The sequence below is a fragment of the Lathamus discolor genome, chromosome 3, assembly GCF_037157495.1.
Source record: "Lathamus discolor isolate bLatDis1 chromosome 3, bLatDis1.hap1, whole genome shotgun sequence".
Taxonomy (NCBI): domain Eukaryota; kingdom Metazoa; phylum Chordata; class Aves; order Psittaciformes; family Psittacidae; genus Lathamus; species Lathamus discolor.
In genome coordinates this window covers 4,433,000-4,454,155 of record NC_088886.1, presented here as the reverse complement: position 1 = coordinate 4,454,155, position 21,156 = coordinate 4,433,000, and the positions used below count along the sequence as shown (strand labels likewise).

Genomic DNA, 21,156 nt, shown 5'->3' with positions numbered 1-21,156 from the left:
ACATGTTTTACCATTACCATAAGAGTAATGCCTATGTTAAATTTGAAGTTCTACACATGAACCTCCATTCTTTGTATGCTTAAGTTTCCATTATCTAATTAGGACTTTGGATTTCATAAAGGATATACAAAATGCTTTTGGATCCTTGGATTATACTTGTCCCCCGTAATACTCTATGTAATGCACAAATGGGAGTTCATAAATGAACATTTTTGCAGAGGTCAAGCTTCAATTTTGTTATTTCACTTTACAGTTTCCATTTGAAGTAACATTCCATGACACATCTAAATCATTATACACTAGAGTCTATTCTAATAGTAGTAGGCTCATAAAAAATAACAAGACCAAATGATAACTGTCTCCTGACCCATACATCTATTTACAGTAGAAGTACTTTAATAAAGGTAGCTACATCCTCTATATCCCCAGACCTTTATTTGAACTCTGCTGTAGCATAATTGACAGACAGAATTAAAGTGTATATTAAAACCTGGAACTGAACTTTTTCAGTAGGCTCAGCTTCACCCACATCACTCATAATATTAGAAAGAATCTGTGACAATCATATTAAAATGATGCCACCCTGACATAGATTAACATAGTATGCAATTATATTTAAATGCTGTAATTGGAACTTGCTGTTAAGTGCCTACTGTCACTTTTCAATTCCCCTCAAGGCAAGTAAACCACTTCTTCCTTCACTCTATAAATTTAATGCCATATTCTGCACACAGAAAGAGCTGGTATCTCATCAAGAGCATTTTGTTTGCCTCAAATGCTGTGAAAACACAGGCCTTGTGAACACTGCTGAATATAAATCCATCCTGGAAAATGACTCTGTTAAAAAAAAAGGGCATTTTGCCATTTCATGCTTATGAGGACAACCTGAGTCTCTGCATCTGATGAGTTTCCTAACCTGAAAGCTGTTTTGAGCTCACTCTCTTGTACACAGCATTATTAGGAATACAGCTCCTGCAGGTGAAGTCCTGATGAACCCAATGTTGCCCAGGTGTGCCTTTTTAAGGCCCATGGATGAGGCCATGTTTTTCTGAGGGCCTCAGTTCTGTAGCAGGACAGTTTTTGTTCTGGTGGTGTAGAATGAAGGGGAGTTTTGTGTCACTCTCTCAGGAGAGGCTGGACTGTGGATGGGGTAGGTAGGAAAAAGTTTTTCTTGCCTATGCATTTAATGTAAAGTTTGTTGGAAAATTGAACGAAGATGGTGATGGTCGTTTTTTGTGTGCTTCTTAGGAAAGATTCTTCTCTGTTTCTGTAGCTTTTTATGATGCTGGTGGTTGTTAGTTATAGTTCAGTTACTCTGAGATTTTTTTACATTTAAGTCAGTCATATGTATTCTCAGTTGTGATTGCTTGTTTTGTCGGATTGCATTAGTGTGGGTTAACATCTCTGCATGCCTTGCAGTGTATAAAGAATAGCAAAGTGTTAATTAAAGCCTGGGCTAAAGTCTTGCCATTCTCATGGATCCAGACTGGCTGAAGCTGGAGTTCTGTTTTTCCAGCACAGCCATGAGCACAACTACTTTTCCTTCATGTCTGTTACCAAAATGACCTAGACTTGAACTCTTCCGAGAATGGAAAAGTGCTTTCATGTAGTCTCCATACATGAGCAGCCCAAGAGATCTTAGCTAATAGGTGTGATAACCAGTGTGTGTTATGTTGGTCATGCATGAATTTGCAATGTTCACTCTTGCTCACTGGAAACTTATTTTAACTAAGTCACTTCACGCTCAAAACCAGCTGATAAACTGTATTAATTTGGAGGTGCTTTGAGAAAGGCTGACTAGAAAATGGTAGGAAGGAAAAGGTGGGCTTTTTTTTTTAATTATTATGACTGACTGTAACTTTACTGTGAAAATTGGTATTATACAGGCTGGGCTACAATTGGATACGCATTCTCAGTGGTGTTGGTTTTCTATGTACTGTATTTGTGTTAATCCTACATTGTGTCTACAGGCGTATGAGTATTTCAAAGCGGTGGCCATAAAGCTATACATTGATAGCTTTTATATATACACAGGAGACAAAAATCTGAGACTGGGCATTGCTCTGCATTGTACAAGAATCAGTCTACAAATCCCTTTGTATTTTCTGTCTTGAAACCATGTATTTTTCTCTAAGCAATGAGCTAGAAACCAGCACACCCAGATGCTACAGTGAGCCCTTGGCTCCTCCACAGAAGTTGGTCTTAAATAATGCTTTTGCAGTGTGGCAAGTGCTAGAACCCCACATGGTGACCTACATGGTATTGGCTAGAGCTTTTCTTGTGAGTCTAATCCAACAATAGCAGCTGTCTCTGAATTCTCTGAATTAGTAGAGCTGCAAAACCACTAATATCTTAGCACTGTGGTTATTCTTCGGCATACGTGATAGTAAATATGAATGTTTCAAATGGGCTATAATTCTCTCATTGAAGCTTTAGCATGTGTATTTTCCTGAAAACTATCTTTTCTTTTTGTCCTGACATTTTATATATGCATGTATGTGTGTATATATATATATTCTGCTGGCTTCATGGAGTGGTAGAAGGTAAAAGCAGTGCAACTGAAAACTCTTAAATAGAACCTGGAACTGCTACCCACAGAGTTTAGCTTTTGCTCTGTGTGATAGCCATCATTGTACGCTAATGGCCTCACTAGAGACTACTGGGTAATGAAATGCAAGTAGTAATATGAAAACATGCAGTTCTGTTGAGTCCAAGTCCTGTGTGCTCTCCCAGTGCATTTGTGTCAAGGCAAGAGTTCAATTTACTGGGAGACCCAGGAATGTCACCCTTTGTAAAAGCTTTCCTTTGCTTTGTTGGAGTCCAACAGCATTGTTAACTGGTGGGTTATTTCCAAGTGCTTTGAGCATTCTCCTCCAAAAAGGATTCACTACTAGTTTATCAGAGTTTGCAGCATTGGATGCTACTTTCTCAGCCAATATGGCGAGATTATGTAGATTAGGTCCTGCCCTAAATTATCTAAGTGACTATCTCCATTATGGAGATAACTGAGGATATTTTAGGGCTGGTGTGGTCTTTTTTTCCACTGTACTTTATAATCTACTTTGTTAATTAAATTCTCTTTGTAGAATATATAGGGTGAAATTCTGGCCCCAGTGAAGTCAGTGGCAAAACTCCCATTGTTTTCAGTGGGTTGAGACATCATCAAAAAGTAAAATCTAAAAGGAACAGATGCAGGCCAAGGGGCTGCAAAAATACTAATAGTCACTTTCAATCTACTGCCATGACTGAGGCTTGTATTCCGGAAGCAAGAAGCTTAATCCCAATAGTAGGTGACAATGCATTTCTCCAAGGAACTAGTTGAACTGCTGGTGAGGCTTAAAGGTTGTGACAGGCCTGCTGTCCTAATTAATAACTTGTCAATCTTGGGATGGAGTTAGGCTATTCCTCAGCCTGGGACTCCAAACCTGGGGATACACAAAGGAGGGGTGAATTGAAACTATGCACTAGCTTAAAATATCACAAAGTTGGGGGGGGATTGAAGCATTTGGCATAAATGCTGTGGTACTTGAATGTCAGGATATATTTGTAGCAAACACTCTTGTAGTATAAAAGAAACTGGAGGTTCAAAATTCCCTCATGCTACTAAAGATATGCCTAAAGGAACAGTTATATCTGAAAATATTTTGTATCTGGCAAAAGAAAAACCTTTTGTAGGGCTTTAGTAGTATTCAGAAGATAGAGGGACACATTTCCCAAAACCTTTGTAGTGCTGGGAAAGGTATCACTGACAGTAAATGGAAGAAGAAAGACAGCGTAAAGTAAGTATATGACTTCTGGGAAAACTAAGTATAAACCCAGAGTTTGAAAACAGTGACCTGAAAAACAGATACAATAGCAACTGGCCAAAACTTGCTTCAAAGCTTTGTTCAGACATTTTAATTGTGAAATCCTGCCTCACAGAGAGTCATTTTTATCATGTTTTTACAAGGAGGCGTTGCCATCCCCGTTTATATACAACAGGGAATGAAAGCACAAAATGATATGCCAAAGACTGTAGCGCACCTGCTGTGGATTTAAAGCCTGCAATCCCTATATCCTATAACCAATTTTTTAAAAAGTAAATACAACTGTGTAAATGCTCCTGTAACTTCCTATCTACGAGTTGGGGAAAGAAGTATTCTGTGTTTAACTGGCAAAAGGTCTTTTACAGCTCACGTGATCTATGCCCCATGCATAGTTTCAGAGTGCTGAAACTCATCTTTTGATAATATGCAATATGCAATAATAATGCAAACCAGCCTTGTCTGTTTGAAAACTTCAGGAGCTAAAATCTGTGGCTTAAGTGCCTATTGTTGAGGTATAGTTCAGATTTCCTCAGTTGTCAAGGTAAGTAACTACCCACTTCCAACAGCACACTTGCAGCCCTAAAAAGTTCAGATCTCAGCATCTTCATCTTTTAACTTGGGTTCATCTCTAGTGTATGCTTCAAGTAGCCATTTAGGTAAATTATGATTATTACACACCCTTCATCCTTTCTTGAAGAAGACAGTCCTCATCCAGACAGAATCCATCGGCCATTTGGAAAAAATAAAGAGAGTGAAAGTAGAGTGTATGGGACTCCAGCTGCCAAATGGTGCAGAAATCATCTACCTATCTTAGTTATCCTAAGTCCACCAGCCCTGGTAGTGGCTATATTCCTTTGAGGAAGCACTTGGATTTATTGTATCATTCCAGCAGCCAGCCAGAAGGGGGAGATGACAGCCAGGTTGTTTAAAACTTAGAGGGCCAAATGCCTCTTAATTCCGCTAATCACATCTAGCAAGAATAGAGAGCTTTTGCTGCCCATTCTATTGCTTGGCAAAAAGTAGACTTGTAGCTAGCAGAAGTGAAGTATGAGTGGAAATGGGGAAGGAGAAGGCTTGAAAACATTGGGAAGCCACTAGGAAATTAATTTGGGGAGAACCTAAATTCTGCCTGCCCCTAAGGAAAAGGTGGCTGGATGGAAGGGTTCATGTTAAAGGACTGTGTGATCCGTATAAAGATCATACTAGATCCACTTTGTTATGGGTAACTGTCAGGTCTCATGGTTATATCATCATCTTGGGAAATACTCTTCTTTCCATGTAGGCTACTACATGTCACTTCTGTATTCAGCAGCAAGGTGTAAAGAGAGGAAGAATGTCAAGTGCATGCAATTTATTAAAGTTAGGTGTGAAAATATTCATATACATTTTACCTTGTGCCTGGCAAGTGCCTTTCCCTCTTCCTGCTGATATTTTGCATTATTTGTTGGCTATTTCAGAACTCGGTCTTTTTCAGCTGAGATTTTTCTGTTCCTCTGATAAAATCATACTGTTTGATAATAAAGTCGAGGGGGAGCACTAACCTAACATGGGACTTACCTAATGCTGGAAGTGGCTATTTGTAAGCAGATGCCACTACTAAGTGCTTAAATTAGATAATAAATGATGCCTATCTCGTCAATGTCATTCCATTTAGTGTGGTGTGCAGTCTGGGATTCTTTTTTTCCTGCTTTTAGGATGTTTTAGGGATGCAATTTGCTTGTGAATCTTGTACAACTGTCACTGGTTCCGTACAGGCTTAAAGGGATTAATTCTTTTCTATACGATCCCAGGTGGATTTTTTATTAACCTTTTGGGTAATAAACATTTATCTCATTTTTACAACAGTGTTTAACACTATCTATTTATGACCAAATACCTGTAAATCCATTACATGGGCTGAAAATGCACCTGCTTCAGAAAAAAAGCTCTCTAGAGAAGCCAGAGCTGCATTGATAATCGTAAACAAACCAAAACAAGAGCCCATAAAATAAACATAAAGGTATTACCTTGAGTCTCATGTCTTATAGAATGACTGCTTTGAACAAGACCTCAACTATATCATAGCATGTCTAGTAAAAAATAAGAGGCTGAATGATTTATTGTGAAACTGAGGTGGATGCTCATGTGGCCAAGCTACGGTGCCTGCATCTGGGATATTGGATGTATATCAATGAATGCATGCCATTGTGCTATTAATATATTACACTGTGATCTATCAAACCATCGTCTGCCTTGTTGCTTATGAATTTATAGACCCCAAAATTGCTTTGAGTGCTCTGTATGAAGAAATAATAACACAGGTCAGTGGTGGAAGCAACCCCAGTAAATCCCATACTTGCTATAGTCTTTGCTCCCAGAGACCCTGCAGAATCAATATGCATAGTAAGGATGGTAAATTGATAGAGGAAAATGGGCCAAGATACTGCTTGCCATCTGAAGAACATCTCGTGCTGTGTATTGGGAGTACAGCTATCCTAGAACACAGAGGGTGCATGCCAGAAATGAGCAATGCTCTTTTCAGGGGGAACAGATTCAGAGCATATGTTGATTCAATTGTCATCTTGTTTTCTTCAAGGTAAGCATATGTTTAAGAGCTCTGGATCAGAGTCCTAGTAACAGAAGTGGCTATTGCCATTATTCTTTTCAAGTGTAATTGAATCTCAGGGTACAATAGCATTCTTCTTGCAGGTCACAGAATTGGAACGGTTTGGGTTGGAAAGGGCTGTAAGCTCATCCAGTTCCAAACCCCTGCCATGGCAGGGATCCCTGCGCTAGAGCAGGTTGCTCGAAGCCCCGCCCAACCTGGCCTTGAACACTGCCAGGGATGGGGCATTTAACACTTCTTTGGGCAAATGTCTGGTCTATTGGACCTTAAAACTTGTGAGTTGAAACTAGCTTCAAGTTTGATCAAAAGCTTGGATTTAGTCAGAGCTGGGTTTCCCCTTAATAGTTACCTGCTGAACTGTTAACACATTTTGTGTGCATCACCTTTCCTAGAAGGTGATATTTCATAATTATGAAACACTATGGTTTGTCATAGTTCCCATGTCTTCTCAAAGTTGTAGAAAATTTGATTTCCTGAAAAGATACTTAACTGGGGCAGCATGACAGGAGGTACACAATGCACATGACATTGAGGCAACCTGAAATTTTGCCATTTTAGAAACTAACACGTTTTTCACCTATTAAAGTAATTATTCTAGCACTTTACCTGCTAACAATGCAACAGTCACCATTTCTAAGTGAGCCTCTTATACCTAAAAGGTAGAAATAGGGGTCAAAGAAAATGCATTGTTGCAGCATGAAAGAAAGAAGCGCTCTTTTTGCTGGGCTGATCAAATTAATTATGGTAAGTAGCTGAAAACAGAGGGAAATGAAACAGAATTAGCCCTTCAAATAATGCTCAAGGCAAAGCCAGAAATGAGCCTACTGCAGAGTGGTCCAGTGATATTTACAAATTGGGATCTTCTGCTGTTCCCTCTGGCTCTGGCTGACATCAGTTTTGGTTGTTGATACAGGTGTCTGTTGTGGAACCAAACCATACAGGAGCTGAGGGTGAGAGCTGTGAAGTTCTGGGATGCTGCTACCACTAAGCATGCAGGGTTCTAGGGATTTTTCAGCAGTTACTCATGCTGAATTTTGATCTTTCCATTTACATAATGTGATTTTCTTTTTCTGGAAGTGGAAACTAAGAGCTTCTCAAGAAGTCTTGTGTTTGGATAGAATAGGTGAAAGTGCTTTAAGCCAGATTTCTGTAGCTTGTATACCTGTGCAGCCCAGAGGAGCAACTGAATCCAACACATGTAATGGAGGAACACATGGCGGGGGTGGGGGGAACTGCGGTGAGCCTTTATTTATATCAAAATAAATTATAACTATTTATTTCCAACACTGAATCCATTCACAAGGTGATTTTGATTTAATGAGTTGTCTTCCTGCTGCTGCAGTGCTCTGAAAATGAATGACAGTGTTCCGTTCCCAACATAAGATATTTCATGACACTATCTATTTAGTTATATATATTTTCTGCTAAAAATTCTTGTCATATGGACATCAGTATTGATCTCCGTCCTTACCAGAGTTAACAGTGTAATCAAGAAACCAGATGGACTCATGTTTTTGTAGAAGGTATTTTCTTAGTGCACAACTTTTGACATAATCTCAAGCAAAATAGAAGACAAGATAATGCATAGCCAAGGAACACATCAAGAGCATTTGCTTTGAGTTTGGGGTTATGTTTTGCTTTGCTTTTGATTAATACAAGGCACAACTTTCTTTGAGGAAGTCAATAACCTATCCTCCCAACATCAGCAGTGGACTTAAGTTTTCCCCTCCTGTCTTTATCAGTCAGGAAATGCATTAATAGGAAGTAGAGACTGAAGCATAAAGTGTTCCCAATAGCTCATAATTCAGTAAAGGTCACTGGTTTTGTACTCAACCAGAAAAGACTTGAGAAATTAAACAGTGACTGTGCTGAAGGTTAAAACTCTTTTGTACAAGGAATTATTCCTGAGTATATGCAATAATAAATGTATATAAGGTTTGTAAGACTCTTTTAATCTAAAATACAATGTATTTCTTGATCTAAAATCCCATATATTTCTTTACACTTACATATGGGTGGTTATTTCTACTTTCTAAATAGGGAGCCTTAGGCTTGGAAATACTATTTCATTTGGCTAGGTCATATAGTGTATCCACAGAAGAACGAATAATACAAAACTGTTCTGCTTCCTGAGCCTCACTGTACGTTAACCACTACCCAAGACTGAGTAAATAAAAGGCTGATGAAGGAGCTTGAAAAGGCCTTAAAAGCCCTTTCAATGGTGGGAAATTAACCCTTGCGTAAAGAAGAGTATAAAACAACTCTTGAAGGGATGCTGAAAAATGGAGCTGTTACTTCTTGAAGTAGATGGCAAGAAAGCCACTGTAGTATCAATATTAGGAGGTGATCTTGAGACAAGATGAAAAGTTCCTTGGGTGAAACTACTTGGTCAACATGGTTGTGAGGATTATTATGATAGGAGTTCCTCTGAATAACTTGTATGTAAATCTCAAGAGCTGTCTATTACTAATAGAATATTCTGCATGCTGCAGAGGAGAACTGCAGGAAAAGACTGAAATTGAGGATGACTGTTAATATTGGTGGGATTTAAGTTATGCTTATTCCCACCAAGAAAAACTTTGAGTAAATTTTACTTGCTGATTGTCTGAAACATGATTTTAAACTTGAATGATTTGAAATAGTCTAGCAACTTAAGTGACTTATTGAATTCAACATAAAGAAACATGAAGTAATGAGATTGAGGGGAAGGTAATTGACAAAACAGGTTTATTATTTCAAAACAGGTTTATTGTTATTTCTTATATGTTATGGGGACATGAACAAAAGAAAGATGTAGTGATTTGAAATAAGCCATCTGAAGCAATAATTTTAAGTAATGATAAAACTTTGGGAACAAGTGAAAGTTTCCATGTTAACTACCTCATTTATTAAACCAAGAATTCCTATGGTAATCAAATCTATGAGGCAAAAGATTATTCTTCTGGGGGTGTTCTGTGCTACATTAACACTACAAATCCAAGCCTTAGACAACAGAAGAAGCTCTTGAACTCTGTTACAGAGTACACAGTACACATGTGATTTCATAAGCAAGTTCAGTACATCTTGGGGGGAAAAAGAAAATGGGGAAATAAAGCTTGTTATCAGATTTCAGCAGTTATAAACACACTCGATTTGTGGTTTCACTATCCCAGTTTCAAAGTGATTTTGATATCAGAAAGAGTTGTGGCTTTGTCTTCTCTGTTGTAGTCACCAACCCCATGAGGTAACACAGGTGTCTAGATTTGTGCTTATGTATTTCCTGAATCAGACCTGCAGAACCCGCTTTCCCTAGAGAGGTGATCTGATAGGAAATGCAGAGTAATGTCAGTGGGGCTTCTTGTTTACCAAGGTAAGAATTTCCTGAACTTGAGCCCAAAACTGAACTGGTCTCTAGTTTGGATAGCTGATTGCCCAGCTACAGTAGTTAATTATTGTCAGATTAAAGGAAAATGATTGAACATCTCCTGGATTCTTCAATTATCTGCAGTCCTCTTTCTCTTAAGATGTTGAGCGTTCTTGAGGGATATGTCCCTAGTTTATCTACATTACTGCCTCACTGGACAGGAGGGACTCTATAAACATGTTAAGTCAAAGCACTTTGATACTAGAAGCAACAAACACATTTGTTTTGATAATATGTAACCATGAAGACATGACTTACATTACATTCCATTTAAGGTCAGTACTTTTGAGTGTGTCATAATAAACATAATGTCTTCTCAGAGCTTGCTTTATGTCCTCTTCACATCTGTGTAACCCTTTCTTTTCCCTCCATCTAACTCTTTCCTCCAACAACTTAATCATCTGTTCTAGTCTGTGATTCTAGGAAGACAAAAACCAGCCATCTTAGTCATCTTTAAAACTGTTGGCATAAGCCTTAAAGATAGAACTGTGATCTTTGCTGTCCTGCAAGGCCTGAGAGAAGCTTTATTTCCTCAAAAGTGAATAGTTTCTCTTGCTATAAATACATTTTCCTATTAAGAAGTTTTTCTGATAAATTATGTTTGAGGGACTACAAGTTGCATTTGCTGGTATTCTAGCTAAACAAATTAGAAAAGGACTTATCTAGGAGAACGTGTACTCGGGGACTGCTGGGACATCAGGCAAAGAACCACAGGATAAAATGAGCATGCAATGAAATTACTTCAAGTTTAGTAGATGAAGAATTGGAAAAATTAAATAGCCCCCTACTTTGTGGGCCACGGTGTCCTTCAAGAATACATTTCTCAGAACTTCAGTCCAGTTATTCGGTGAATACAGTGTGACTAGTTAAGAAACTTCATTTTCCAAAAGGTAAACACAAGGTCTTGACTTGGGTTCATAACTAGTAAAGAAAGAGCAAATAACAGGAAAAGAGGCATCACAACTGAGTGAAGAGGTGCCAAAATGACACCTGGAAATTCAGGTTAGTAAGTGTGGAGTAATGCAGGGAAACGGAGCTGCTGCACAGAATGATTGCATCTAATTTTCCTGTTATCCCTTTGAAATGGGATTTTTTTTTGAGCTGTTGTAGATAATTCTGTGTAACTGTCCACCTTGCATTGCAGACTGACAAAGAAAACATTGCTAGGAACTGGGGGCACAGCAAGGAACAGGTTTATGTTGTTGTGGCCAGTGCAGGCCCTAATCTGAATGCAATGAACTGTTCTCTGATCCAAATGCTTGAGTGTTTTTGAGGACAGGGCTGTTGTAAGCCTTGATGTAATTCATAAGTGATTGTTTAACATGGTGCCAGCATACAGCAAGCAGAGCTGTTGACCTGCAGTAGTCCCACTGCCATTCGAACCACAGCCAAATCCTTGCAAAACCACAAATAACTACCTGTAAAATTGTTTTAATCAAACAAGAACAAAAACAGGTTTACATGAGTGAAAAGAAATAGGTTTCACCTCTTCTGAGGGCTACAGGTGCTTAGTTAACCTCTGCTGCTGCAGGAGTTCTAATTTGCTGTGACAGTTCCAGAACTAGTGCTAAAGTGGCTGTGGCAAAAATAAGTAAATAAAATAGCTCTGATAGAGTGTTTGCCCATTACAGTTTTGGCCTACCTAGAAGCCACTCAAGGAAAGCCATTTCTCATGGTGTTTATGCCCTGTTTTATATATTCTTTCTTGAGTGTTTGGTCAAATCAACCTTCTGAACCAATTCAGCCTTTGCCCACATTTAGAGATGTCAAATCACAACTGAAGAATGGAGAAGCACTCAGTTTTAATTTTTCCCATTCACAGCTGCCAAGCTACTGTGTTTTAGCACCTGCATGAATTAGCATACTCTGCTCCAGTCGAGTACTGACTTCCAGACATCTCTAAAGCTCTTATTATGGGCTAAACCAGAAATTACTATTGGCTTCAGAAATGCTAGCTCTTCTCGTGGTCTGGATTTTCTTTGTGTCTCATCCAAGCAGAGCAAGGATGTTTTCTTAGCTGGTGAAAATTAATCTGAATACACAAGAGTCAGTGATGCTTTGCTGATTTACATCTAATAAAGATCTGACTTATCTCTGAACCCCTCAACTGTGGTGTTGGCTTTCCTCCAAAATGTTTGGGTTTTGTTTTTTGGTTTTTTTTTTTATAACATGGTCAGGTGAGCTTTTTCCAAGCTTTAACTTGTGTAACAAACATGTGTTGAATGTATAGAAAGTACTGTATTTCCATCAAGAGAGTATCATTTGCTTCTGTGAGTGGATATGGCTTATATCAAGTTTACCTTTGCATAGTCAGTTTAAGTCTCTTCTTCAGCCAGCCCGAATCTTATCCAAAACATCCTTCATGGCCCAGCCCCTCTACAGCAAGCAAAATTTCCGGACTGTGCTGTCAAGCTTTGATAAATACCAACTTGTGTGTCTGCTGTTAGTAAGCTGGTGCACTGGAATGAGCCCTGACTCTGTGTGAATTCTTCTAGCAAGCCTCTTGCTTCTGTTCATAGCCCTACACACACATGTAGCAGAAAGCCCAGTTAAACGAGGGAGAGCAGACATAGACCAAGACTCTTACAATTTGGCTGTAAAAAAAGGAAGACTAGGAAATTATTTGTTTAATTTGAATTGAGTTTACATAAATACCCTTTTTGAAGAAACCTTCCTGACAGCTTAGTATGGTGCTTGGAGTCATTTTGTAACATACTTTGGGTAGCACTTAGCTGCCTATATTTCTATTCTATCCTGCATGTGGGCTCTTGTCTGGTTTCAGTGCCAAAAAACTGAGCCCCTGCTATTACTAATGTACCAATGCATCAGGAAGACCATTAACCTCTCCTTTTACATGCTCAGCCCTGGAGTGGTGGTTATTCATCAAGCAAAGCATGTTGCAAATATTCTCAGCAGGTTTTCCAGTTCTGTTTCCCTTTTGCTGACAAGCTATGGTGTACTATCTTCCCTGTGTAAAGAGGAGTGAATTATACCAGGTATTTCACAAAAAAAGATAAAATAACTATTTGAAGATGTAAAAATATTAGTATATGCTGTATTATTATCCTAACAGAGGGTTTTAAGTTGTAATCTCTCGTTTTTCTTGAAAGTAGCTAGAAAAAAAATTGCACCTTACAGTAGAAACCTTTCACTACTTGCTGAGAACATGCAGTTATATTAAGTTGTTATTTTTCTATAGGCTTTTCATCATTTTTCTTTCTGAGGGGAAAAAAAAACCTTTTCGCTGGGAACCCATAGACATGATACAAAGAAAAACTATTTTAATGAGCATTTGACTTGCAAAAAAACTAAGTATATTGTTTAGTATGTTATGAAATTTTTCAGTATTGTTCAGATTTCCTACAGTTTACTATGAAGGTCATGCTGTATGTTTTGTCACTATATTCAACCATAACATTGAATAACTTAAAAATTTACACACAGAGGATGTCCCAGGCATTATTTGAAGAATTTATAATGAGAGTGGGGAAAAAGAAGCAGCAGCAGCATTATGTGAAGAGGGGTAGTGCTAAATCTGCCTTTTTTTTTTTTTCTTGATGAGACAAGGTGGCAAATTCAACAGAGGGAAAACTGCTGGGAGTCAAAGCCAACTCTTCCCAGCCGTGGGGCACGAGGCTGCTTCTGTTGGAAGCAGTGTTGCTTTTTTCAAGGCTACCACAGCCTGGGGGGATGGTTCTTGGGCTTTTGCTAGCCACATCTCCCTTTTTCCTGCCAGCAGCCCTGGCCCCGCTCCCATTTCAGTTTTAGCACTGTGAATGGGGTTGCAACCTTGGTCAAGATGCAGGAAAGCAGTGCTAATAATAAGGGCAATTGTCACTCTGCACCCCATCATGACAGAGTTCAAAGAAACTTCTCTTACATGGAACAGTTCTTCTCCAGAAAGCATGCGGCCCTGTCCTTTAAATGGGAGGGTGCAGGAAAGGGTGGTTAAGCAAAGGAGTATCTGTATAGTATATCAGCTTTTGTGTTAAGAGATGCTCATACTGTTGTAGGTCTAAAAAAGACTGACTCAGTAGGTATCTAACACAAACATCTTCTTTCAATATTTTTTCTTGAAGGCATTTGCTGTGGCACTTGTAAAGCTGACAGAGCTAAAGGGCTTCAGAATGGTGAGGGAGAAATAGCTTCAAATATTGTCCAAGTGGCAAGGCCTCCCCTTTGCCCTGAGCTCCTTTCTGTGTAATAAGGTTTATATTACAAAGGCACCTTACACCTACATAATGTCCCTTTGATATTCATGACCTTGAGACTATGAGAGTAGAAGTGGGATGTAAATCTGCTGGAGTTACCCCTGTGTCCCTATACACACAGAGCACTTTTAATCTTCCCACATCAGACACAATGCATGTGATTCTGATCTCGTTTATAGTACTACAAAATGGAGATTAATTCCATCTCTATCACACAGCCAAGTGAAGTTTTGGAAGTGTACCTTTAAGAAGCATATGGCAGAACACAAATGCATTGAAGTCATCAATATTTATGGAGCAGGTAAAAAGCATATTAGACAGGCTAGATGCCATCTGTCAAAATAATCTTGATTCCAACTTGCTATCCAAAATGATGAAGACTAATTCTGGGGCCAGCTCCTTAAGTCAGGTTAAAAGACAACATATTCCTGTGCCAACAAAAGTGAGATTACCACACAAACGAATACGAAAGGATGTCCTTATGTATTGAGTCACTGTCAATTCCAGACATGTACCAAAAATCTCAGACTCTGAACACGTCATGGAGTGGCCCTCAGGCACAACTTTGTCAAAGTAATTTTCTCCTTCAGACCAAAGTGCCGATTGTTCAGAAGTATTCTGGGCAGGTTACACCAAAAGTGAATTTGCTAGTGACTCAGTATCCCATATCTTATATCACCTATTAGAGTGGACCATATAAGTGCAGCAGTGGAATAGATTAATTTAGGTAAGGAACAGTCTGAAATTTTCCCCTCTCTAGATTAATTCCAGGAAGTGTTGGGATTTAAATATTTAACGGTCTAATCCTGCATTAGTTTATGTTAATAAAAACTGTCATTAAACCTGGAGGAAGAAATTTCAGACCCTGGAAGGTAAATTTATTTTAATCCTGTTACATGGAGCTGTTTAATGTTCTCCACAGAAATCCCGAAAACAAGTGACTTGTTTTTCAGATTTTGGGGAGATTTCTGTTTTTCACACACCAACCTGGAGCTTGGATGGTGTTAGCCAATTAGGCTAGGATTCCAACTAAGCTTCGAGAAACAACAAACCTAAGTTATATCAGGGATTTCATGTGGTTTATAGTTTTAACTCAAATAACTTAAAGATCTTTTGGTTTCCTTCGCAGCAAAACAAAGTAAACAGTACCTTGAAGGAAAGGGCATGCGACTGGCAACGCAGCCCAAGTAGGTTGGTAGTGTAAGAGTAAGGAGAAGCCCTTCACATAGTCATTATCAGAGTATGTGCCAAAATTACCATTTTTAATGTTAAAGGCTTATGTATCTCAGTGTAAATTATGAAGTAGAAAAGCATTTAAAATTCAGTTGGCTGAGACAGTGTCAGCTGCTGCATTTTTCCCTCTCATTCTTAAGAAAATCCAAGTTTAGATATTATCCATACATTTAGAAAACTTTTAAAACACTAGGAAATGTGTCACATCCAGTAACCAATGGACACGCAGTTAACAAAGCTGTTCTTAAGCAACACACAGCCAAAGCCCCCAGAAATCAAAGGGCAACTTTCCATTTGCACTTTGAACCAGACCTTTAAATTCAAGTCAGGTAGTAAAACATCGGGCTTGATTATTACATTTATTTCTTATGAATTGCTTATGTCTTCTGCTGTGTTATTAAACACAGACTGCCTGATCAAGGGTGGTGGTTTTTTCCCCTCAAATGGACTCCCTGAGTCTATTGTGTGTCATGGGAAATATCCACAAAGTGTTACTTTTGCTGATTAATGCCTTCATTAAATACTATTTAAATTTTAAAGATGAAAGCAACTATTTAGTGTTCATTTTTTTTCTGCTACTGGCTCCGTGCTTTGTGAGTGATGTGAATGGGTAGTTTGTTGTTGGCTCCACAAAAGAACTTGCAACATTTTCATTTTTCCTTAGAGTCTCTATCCTCCTCATGGAATACTACTTTGAGGGTACAAAGTGTAGTGGGGTTGGTCTGTTTTGTTTTCCCACCTTCAAAAGCTGTTTATGGAATAGTCGAAAATGATACAACTTGATATTCCAGCTCCTAGGTGGCAGGGAAATAAAGAGTAAGGTCACTGACAAGTGGACCATATTTGTTCTGTACAAGTAGGGTTTTGTGTTATCATTTTGATTCTTCAAGTTAAGCTCTTCCTGCAAAGTGCTGAGCCTTCAAGTATGGTTCGTCAATGAGAATTGATGTTGTTGTGCTCCATCTATAACCAAGAACTAGTATAAAAACATCCAAGGAAGACAAAGTCTAATTTTATTACATGATTGTGCAAAATTGCTTAACCGCATCAAAGCAGAGGCAGCATCTACTCTGGGAAAGGCCTTGTAAAAGAGCTTTCAAATGCAAAATGCAATCTTACAGGTGATTTAGTTGTGGGAACGCATCACTGAATGTCTACTTCATTTATGCCTCTAAGCTCAAAACAATGGAACCTTTATCAGAGAAAGAAATATTAGAACCGTTTTCTTCATTAACTGTTCTTATTAGATGATATTTAGCTGTCTATTCATCTTTCCTTTTTCCTCATTTAATCAAAGCATTTTGAAAAGGATCCTTATTAGAAATAAAGTATCTTCCAAGGGTCAAGAGACATTTTGAATTTATTTTTTTTTTTCTTAAACAGTAAAATATGTGTTGGAAAAGGAAGTGAGGGGTAGAATTCTGAATGAAGTTTCTTCCACAAAGTCCAGTACATCTTGAGCAAAGGGAATATTTCCTCTACACCAATCTCTTGCTGCTGCAGCCACTGAATGTTATTTAGTGTTTGAAAAAAATGACAGTGCTCTGTTTGGTTTCCACACAAAGTGGTTTGAATACCTGTGTACATATCAGTCCTTGGTTAAGCTGGCAAAATGCACCAAGAAAACACTCAGCAAGATATGGGGGGGGTGTTTATTTACTAAGTAATTCCTACTTCAGGCAAATGCCACCAGGAAAATTGCCTTAATTCAATGAAACTCTGCCCCATTTTTGTTATTTTAGTCTGCCATTCCTGCTTCAGCATAGGAGGGGAATAGCTGACACAAACCTAAGCATGGCTCTAAGACATCTGACTTCAGCTGGTCTTTGATTTTTGGGGTTATTTACATTCTTTGTTAGAGCACAAAGGAGAGGTTATGGTTAATAACAAGACCTGGAAGAAGCCTGGCCAACACCTTTCCCCAGGCACAGCCCTAAGAGTGATTGCACAGAGCTACTCCTCTCACATGCCTCTGATCAGCCCCTGGAACAGATTGATGCAGTCACATAACCAGGCTCATTTCAGATACCAGGAATCTTTATGAACCATCAGTTACTGAGGGCCCAGCTCCCTGACATCCGTCCCACACCATCTGAATCACCTGCATCCTCCTCCAAAGCTTCATTCTGAGGTGAGCTGAAGCATTGCCAACCCCCTCCTGCATGTCAGCATGATTGAAGGGGGCAAAGTGCCCCGGAGCAGGGAATTATCAGTCACAGCAGAGTGCATGAGCCTCTGCACCAGCGGTCCCCACTCTGCATCTTCTGCCTTGCTCACAAGCACAGAGCACCAGAAAGATAAACTGGGGCTGAAGGGGGGAGCAAAGATCGACATTGCCTGCAAAGCATGTTGCCCAGGTCCAGTTCCTGTATGCTGTAGTGGCAGGAAGGAGGCAGACAGAGCAGCCCAGCCGTATCTTCCTGCGACATTTAATGTTTGCTCAGAACATAGGAAAGTCTAGATATATCCCTCACCGCTCACAAATAAATGTGAACCTGAATAAAACAAGTGATTAATAGAGAATTTCTGTGGGCCTCCAGGACTCTTGCTCTATGAGGAAGGTTTGGAGGCAGAGATGCTGGCTTCAAGGCTCTGTAAATGCTGACATAGACAGCCAAAGAGCTGATGGACTTGAAAATACTAAGCAGTAGCAGAGCAAGGCCTTAAAGCTTTTTTTTTCAGTTGTCAGGCTTTTGTTAAGTGTCTCTTATTCCTTGATTAGGTCCAGAACCTGTGAAACCACTTAATTTAGATAGTTTTAAACTAATGATGTCAATAAAAGTCTAAAGAGACCTCTTACATCTGATTAACAAGTGACATGCAATTTGTCGCTTCTGAGAATCCCATGTAGTAGCGCGATAGCTATATGCTCAGATGTATAGTTTTACACTCAGATATGAAGGTGTTTCTGTTTGTATGCAGACAAACCGCTTAACTTCAAATGCCAGCACTCACTGAAGAGTGAATTTCTTCATCCAAGTCAATAGGTTCCCTGAAAATAAGAGCTTATACAGAATGATGCCATGCTAAGTGTGGCAGCAGAACTCTTGTACGCTGCACAGCAGATTCAATTGCGCTTCTGCCAAGAGCACCTCGACAGTCTGGTTTGCATGTTGTGGTCTGCTTTTAGCTCCAGTGTGCTGCAGCTGAATATAGTGGGTTTAGCAAAGGTCTCATGATTACCCTGAACTGAACAATGCTTCTGCAGCAAAAGCAGCCTGGGGGCAAGCAAGGTGTCCATATTTCTCAGTGAATGAAGCTGGTATAATGTTGTCCATATTGATTTGTATTTAAATATGCAGAAATTCTTTCTCATTCTTTGTTAATTGGAGGAAGTTGACTATGACAGCCAAAGCCACAGAAGTCAAAAGGCAGTAATTTAAAGCACAGAGTAACAGAAGAAACAAGCGCACTACCCTACATATTAGGAAAAACTGGGTAGAAGAATGTTAGTGCTTTCAAATTCTATTTTAAGCCATAAAAAAATATAACTTCATTAGAATACCTGAAACATCAACTTCAGGGGCTAAATTTAGCTGACACCATCATAAATTGAGATCATTTCTCATAAGACAATCATTTTAAATAGGTATAACCAAAGCCTAATTTTGTCTGCATTTGAAAGTGCAAGCCCAGTATCCATAGAGATGCAGTCTGAATTGTGACTTTGGCCTTTTAATAGCAAAACTATTTCATTTGTGACTTCAGTATGCAAGTTACCTCTCTACCTTAGTGTACAGAGGCAGCGCACAAGAAAAGAATTAGGTGGAGGGGAGCTTGATTCTAAAGAGCAGGTATTAGTCAATATTAGCAAATACTATCCTTTGTAAGCTTCTACACACAACAAACTTGTAGCCTCTGGAGTACTGTGCAGTGTGGAGTCCCACCTCTTGCTTCCTTAAGCGGTTTTATTTGCTGCCCCAAAGCTCCTCTTTCTTTAAACTTCATGAGCTAAGTGCTAGCGAAACACGCTGGCACATTATAGTCAAAGCTCAGACGTTTCCTCTTTCCAGAAACTAATTAAGTCTGGACCTTTGGTCTGTAGCACATTGGAAATCCTGCTGGAAAATTAGTTCAAATCCAGATTGTGAACAGTCTCTCTACTCTTACAAGAGCAGACTGTGGTTCCCCCTATCACCCACAAAAGCACATAGAAGTATTGTGTCTTCCTTATGTTCTTTCTGGTGATCCTCCAAGGATTTTGATGTTTTACATAGACCCTTGCTCAGAGTTGGGATTTAAAAGGCACAGTTTAGCTGGTATGTTTAATGGCAAGTAATAATTTTTCTATGTATATGTCCTGTGGACCCTCAGCATTAACTTGCTGCTAGATAATAATTTACAAAACCAGGGAAAGAATGTCAGTCTCCTTCAGTTCTCTCCTTTCCTTGGATATTTCTGTTTTCATCCTTGTAATCTAGGCTTTTTCCATGAAGAATTGAAGTTCCAGCAGTAACAACGGTGCTGGAAGTGTTCTCTGGCTGATTGATAGTGCCCAAAAGCTACTACTGGAAAGCTTGAAGAGAATGAGCGTATATGATTTACACCCAATCTTCTGCATTCATGTTTTTATAGATCACACATTATCACTGAATAAAAAACTCCCCATTGGGTACAAAGGACACACAATAACATACTTCTTGCTTATGTGTAACAGCTTTGGATATTCAGTACACTGGGTAGTTTGAGGAATAAGAGGAGTATGTGAGAGAGTGCAGAAGCCCCAGCACTTGCTTAATACACCATATGGTGTTTCTGGTCTTCAGGACACATATCTGTGTTCATAAGAATAGAGCTACAAAATGTAGCCAGTCATTGTGCATATGCTGGAGCTTATGAATCCTTCCAGTGGTTAGAGATAGTATAATTAGCTGCAGAAAGCATAACTGTCTGCCTCATAAAGAAAGAAAAACGTCCTTTATGCTTAACAAGCTTTAAATCTTTTATTTGAAGCTGTAGCTGCTACATTACCTGAGTGTCTGCAGCCACTGAAACCATAGAGAACACCCCAAGTAAAATGTTCAGCGTTAGGAAGTCAAGGGAAGGCCTGGATGTGGTCTTCAAACTTCAAACTCCCATAATTGCGTTGTCCATAGCCTGTCAATTAAAGTGCAATAACTGACAAATGTGAAAGCTTTTATCAGTTTTTGTGTAGAGTGGGAACCAAACCAACCAGTCTTGCAATTTGTGAGTGCTTAATTGTGTTTGGAGGCTAGGCCTGCTGCAGATAGCAAAACAAGTTGAATTATGTCCCACAGTGAAAGGTTTAAAAGTATTTTAAAGGGTTTACAGCATTAAAAATGCACTTAATATTTTGTTTATTGCTGGACACAATAAACTACACACATTCTGCTTATCTTCTCAACCAGCGAACTTTTGGACTGATTGGGGATATTTGAGAAGAGGAAATGATTCATTGCCCATTACTCTCAGTGCATTTTACAGGGACTCCCTGTCCAGAGGTACATATCCTCTCACAGCTGTGCCTTCTGTAGCTAGTAGGAGTCATTTCTTTTACTTCCTGACCTCAGGCTCCTGCTGGACTATTTTCACATCTGTACCAGTGTGGTTGCTAGGAAATTTCAGAGGGGCTAAGGAGGAAGCAGGAGGTGGTGGCTTTGCTTAGGGCACTGAACTGACCAGAGGGGGGGATCAAAAAGTACCATCTTGGAGGGGATTTTCCATCTAATTTCACTCCAGAGCCATCTGACAGCCAGTTGTTATTCCCCTCCCTTCTTCCTTTGTGTTCCAGGAAGGAAAGAAAGGTGGAAAAGGAGTAGGAGGCTGCAAGCAAAGTAATTAAAGAAGGAATCCTCCCCGCAGAGGATGTATCTTGTCACTGTGCCTGGCCTCTGCCTTCAGCAGCATCAGCTCGCACAACAGCACACAATGCATCCC

At 39.3% G+C, this 21,156-nt stretch overlaps 1 long non-coding RNA gene across 2 annotated transcripts in view; it reads left to right on the top strand.

The window, feature by feature from the left end:
- Positions 1-1,092: 1,092 nt before the first annotated feature.
- Positions 1,093-21,156, top strand: part of LOC136011429 (uncharacterized) — a 57,550-nt gene continuing 37,486 nt past the window's right edge. For both annotated transcript variants that reach the window (XR_010611373.1, XR_010611372.1), the window contains exon 1: positions 1,093-1,154. This is a non-coding gene — a long non-coding RNA (uncharacterized LOC136011429). The remainder of the gene's footprint in view (positions 1,155-21,156) is intronic.